Here is a 5,101-nt window from a genome sequence, read left to right as displayed (position 1 = left end):
TGTGGCCTGGGCTGATCTGAATTACACTTTCTGGACATGCCAGCGAAAAACCTGACAGTCATGGGTACAACGTTAGACAGAGCTGTGAATGCTGCTGCAGGAGGGCTAGCTTGTGTTGGCAACTGACAAGATTTTTTCTGTGCCTTGAGACAAAGGAGAGAGGTGGGGGAAAAGAATAGTGCACTCAATTTTTATAGTAATGGGAAACTGGTTTATGTTTCAAATCTCTTTCAGGAAATTCCAAGGGAACGATACTACTTTTCGCATTAGGTGATTTGATTTTTACCCTTGAAGTCTTACGAATGCTAAATTGCTTGCCTGTTAAATCCGTGCAGTACTGTGTTTGTTACAAAGAATATAAAGAAGAAGAAATATTTTCATGTACAGATATATACTGATCTTTAGTTTACAGAATTATTTGAAACCTGTGATCATTCCAAGAATGCGCTTTCAGAGGTAAAAGTAGCTGTTCTTTGAAGAGCAGGATACTACATATCAAACACAGATTTATTTTAATTTTTTTCTGTTGAATTTCCCTGAGGCTTATTCAAATGAACTGTTTCATACCCTTTGACTTTAGTACCAGGACACTGAATCCTGCAGATCGCTTGCCTGGCTGGCCAGATAATTCTGTTCCATCTCTGCCCTTGTCCTTACAGGCAGTGAATCCTCAAAGTGCTGGTATCTGTTCTATTTTTGGTATGTGGGCAAAGCCACCTAATTCCACAGTCTCTTTCCACGCTGGTAATATTTTGTTCTGATCGGAAAGGATTTTGACTGATTTTGGAGAAATCTTTCTCCTGCTACTGCCTGCAGGCATGCTTTTAGAATCCACTGCCTCAAAAATGAGGAGACACCCAAGTGAGGTGAGCTTCCCCAGACTTGGGCACAAAGAAAAAGCCAACAGCGGGGGGGGGGTGGGGTGGGGGGGCAGGCGGAACTAAACTTCTTTGCAGTGGGGACAAGGCAGGGAAAGGACAGATGACCTCTAACTGCCCAGACCTCTCTGCTCTTTACAAGTCAAAGACCATCCCTGAAACTCCGCTCAGACACTCATTTCCTTCCCTGGTCCCAACATCACCAGTCACAACAGCCCTGTGGCACTCTGTTCACTGCCAAATGTTCCTGTCCCTTTCACTTTCAGCTGCCTCTGGAAATGTTTAATGTGGCACTGCAAAATGACTGGTAAAAAATTCAACAGCATTATTTACTATGGTACTTTGATGTTTTATTGAATGAAACCATCTGCTCGGGAATGTTTCCCAACGTTGTGGGCTAGATCTAAAATTTACAGCTGCAATATAGCTTGTCTGAGGGAGTTTCACAGCAGAAATGCCACCCAATGTATCACAAATATGTGAGACTCTGCATAAGAGGAATATTGAGAAAGGTCCTATTTCCTACTCTCCCATAAACAGAGTCAACTGACTTCTTGATGATAAAGATTCAACGTAATTGTGATTTTTTTTTCTCTCCAGTCTGATAGCTATGCTTTATGTGCTCATAGACCTGTGATTGCGGGTATTTCCTAAATGACTTCAATGGCTCACCAGACATCAAGTGTACACTTGTGGCTGAATGCAAAATGCACTGTAGGCAGATTTATGGGCATCCTGTGAAGATATCGGTAGCAAACAGAAGATGTAACAAGGTGACATTTCATACAGTTTTTCTTCTATACTGAAAGAAATGGGAGTTTTATAATGAGAAGAATAAATTTTGGTCCCCCTCTTCAACTACTGAATCGCTTGTTACTTTGAGGAGGCAGCTGCTGATAGAAGTCAGCTTTTAGGTTTATTCTGAGGATTTTGAAGTTTTAGGGATGTGTTTTAGAACAGCTCAGACCTGAACATAACTAGCTAAATGACATAATCAAAATTTTCCTTGAACCTGTGGTTGCAATCTGGGCCTTCCTTATCAAAGTGTTTTAAATACTTCACTGATGTTTTCTCGGACTTCCAAAAGAAATTGAGCCAAAGAGCTGAAAATATGCTTTAGTTGTCCTTTTAGTCTCCCTCCAAACAAGACCTTTTATAAGCAGTGTTCTGAGAATATGTCTTTTAATGATGTATATAGATTTTTGTCCTAAATATGCCCACATTAAACTGCAATATTCTGCATTACATGTAATGAGATGGACATAGTCTCAAAGACCTCTATTTTTCAGAAATCCCTGTGTACTTGAGACAAATGTTTATAGGATCTGATACCTGATCCTTTGACCCAGGTCCTCTGCCTACCACCCTGACCATCACAAAATGTGTTTCCTGCTGAGTCAGAATAGGTTAGTAGATAAGTGAAAACAGCTGCCATGCTGTATGAGGAGGCAATATTTAGCTGATAGATAACATAGTGACATACCTACTACTGCAGCTGCAAAGCTAACTAGATGAAACTCGTTTGGAACAGGACATGATGAGTGTTTTCCCTTGAAACAGATGTATAAAAGAACAGTGTGAAGATAAAATGGTGTGCGGGCACTGCAATTACCTGCTATTCAAGTACCCAAGCGGCCAAGCAAGGACCAAACAGCTTTGTACTGGGCCTTTTCTGCAAATTGGCTATGCCCATGTCAGCATTAGCAGGTATGGTGTAGGGCAAAGGAAAAGCTATCAACTGCCAGGTTTTTTCTGAATTTGTTTAGGAACAGAAGTACTCACAAATTCAGCCTCAGTCCACATGCAAATAGAAGCTGAGTTGTTCACAGCTGCAGAACGAGGTTATGGAGAGGATTCACCATCTACAAAGAGAAAGCCAGGGGCTGTAGCAGCATTAAAAAGTTAGGTTGGATCCCTGCTCAGAGCAGGGATAATTTTGAAATCACAATTGGGTGGCTCAGAACTCTTCTACAGCTTTGAAAATTTCTAAGGATGATGCTATGTAGTCACAGTATCTGTGGCACCCAGAAGTCCAGCAGTTTCCCTCCCACCTCCTTCAACCCCCTATAATGTAGCACCAAGGTGACTTTCTAGGATACATATCCCAGAATCCATCTGTGACATTTTAAGAAGTATCAATTTACTGAATTGCTGAAAGTCCGACACACGCCCCCCCCCCTTTTTTTTTTTTTTTTGTGTGTGTGTGGACCCAGCAGCTCACAATTCCATAACGCTGAAGTTCACATTGGGAATTTAGCAGCAATATTACCTTTAGAAGTTCTTGCGCTTTCTTAGCCCACCCACATGTCCTTCCTTTCATCCCACCACCTTACCTCCACAAACCACTCCATCAGTAGTGGAATGCAACAGCCTGTGGCACTGCAGTGTGATTTGGATCCAGTAAAATAACCCTGAAAAAAAATTCCTCGGGTCAGGTTAATTTAGACTTTTGGTATCATATGGGTGTCAAATGACTTGTGGTAAATTAAAAATGAGATGGAGGGTGCACTGAATACATTCTATTGTAGATTTAGGTTATTCACAGTATTTTAAGAAGTTAAATTAATATGCACTTAGTTTTAGGGGGTCTTTTTAATGATTTAATTCCTGTCACGGTTTGTCTTATCTGGCAACCATGTACCATGCAGCTGCTCACCCACTCCCCCTTCCCACTAAGTGTGATGGGGAGGAAAGGTAAAACTCGTGGGTTGAGATAAGAACAATTTAATAATTTAAAGGAAATAAAATATAATATTAATAACCAATAATTATTAATAATAGATAAGTAATAGTAGTAGTAGTAGTAATGAAAGGGAGAGAAAGGGAGAGAGAACTATAACCCAAAAGGAAACAAACAAACAAACAAACAAGTGATGCACAATAGAGTTGCTCACTACCTGCTGACTGATGCCCAGACCCTCCCCAAGCAGTGATCGGCCGGCCCTGGTGAAACCCCCCTACTTTATACACTGAGCACGACCGTCTGTGGCACGGAACTTGCCTTTGGCTGGTCCGGGTCAGCTGTCCCGGCTCTGCTCCCTCCCAGCTTCTCATGTCCCAGCTGAAACCAGGACAATTCCAGAGGTCTGGACTTTTTATCAGCTTTGTCTTAAAGTATGTTTTAAGTAGCATGTCCTATTTTTAAGTCCCTTCTAAATTACTTTTTACGCTAGTTGGTGTCATGGCTTAACCCCAGCCTGCAACTAAGTACCACACAATCTCCCAGTATCACAAGTTATGCAAGCAAGTTCCCCACTTTTGGGGAAATCGCAGGGGTCAGCACACCCAGAGCGCAGGGCATGACCCCCCCCCCCCATCCCACCCAGGACAGTGGGTTTGTTGTATTTCACTTGCCTTGATTTTGCCTGTCTAGCTTGGGAACATGAAGAAGAGCAAGATCATGCACTCAACCGACCCGTCTCCTTCCTCAGGCCAAGATTTCTCACAATGTTAACGTCGTTATGAAGCGGAGCTCTCAGGAGTACATGTGTTAAATGTTTTGGCAAACCTAAACTTCTGTCCATGATTATCTGCTGCCAATTTCAATTTCAGCTTTGTTTTTACTTTCTTGTTGGATTTTAAAAAAAGCATCCTGCATGATATTGATGGCAAAATTTTAGGACATGTCATATTAATGCAAACAAAGTATCTACAAGGCAATAGGGTGCAGTATAGAATGAACAATTTTGGATACTTTAGTAAGATCACTATACAAAGGTCACATTTAAAAGTTATTTATGAACCAACAGAACAAACACTGTTTCTGTAATCTTTTGAAAATGTATTATACTAACTGGTTAGAAAAAACATAATAGTAGGCGTATTTTTTCAGGCAAATGTGAAGCTGAAATAATTCCTTTAAAATATGCTAAACAATGCAGAAACAATTCAAAACTAAATGAGGATATTTGCTTTAATAGAGAAAACATTGAAAAAGGAGTTTGATTGTATGTGTACATATACAGAAGAACCACTTCAATCAAAATATATCTATACAGATATAATAAGTCTTTAATCAAATCAATTAGATACAATTACCTCACTCTCTGGATATAAGATGTGGTCTACAGTGCCTAACACATTTGAATCTCTGAGTTTGAATACTCTTTGTAGTTTTAAATGGAGGTACTGTAAACCTTTTCCTACATTTTAATGAATTTTTGGGAAATAATTTATATTTGCTTACCTCGGAATACAAACAACTTTTCACTTAATAAATAATT

At 40.2% G+C, this 5,101-nt stretch overlaps 1 pseudogene; it reads right to left on the bottom strand.

Moving 5' to 3' along the window:
* Positions 1–4,076: 4,076 nt before the first annotated feature.
* LOC121082794 lies at positions 4,077–4,254 on the bottom strand (annotated as a pseudogene).
* Positions 4,255–5,101: the final 847 nt, after the last annotated feature.

This window comes from Falco naumanni, chromosome 1, assembly GCF_017639655.2.
Source record: "Falco naumanni isolate bFalNau1 chromosome 1, bFalNau1.pat, whole genome shotgun sequence".
Classification (NCBI taxonomy): domain Eukaryota; kingdom Metazoa; phylum Chordata; class Aves; order Falconiformes; family Falconidae; genus Falco; species Falco naumanni.
This window is presented reverse-complemented; position numbering and strand designations above follow the sequence as displayed.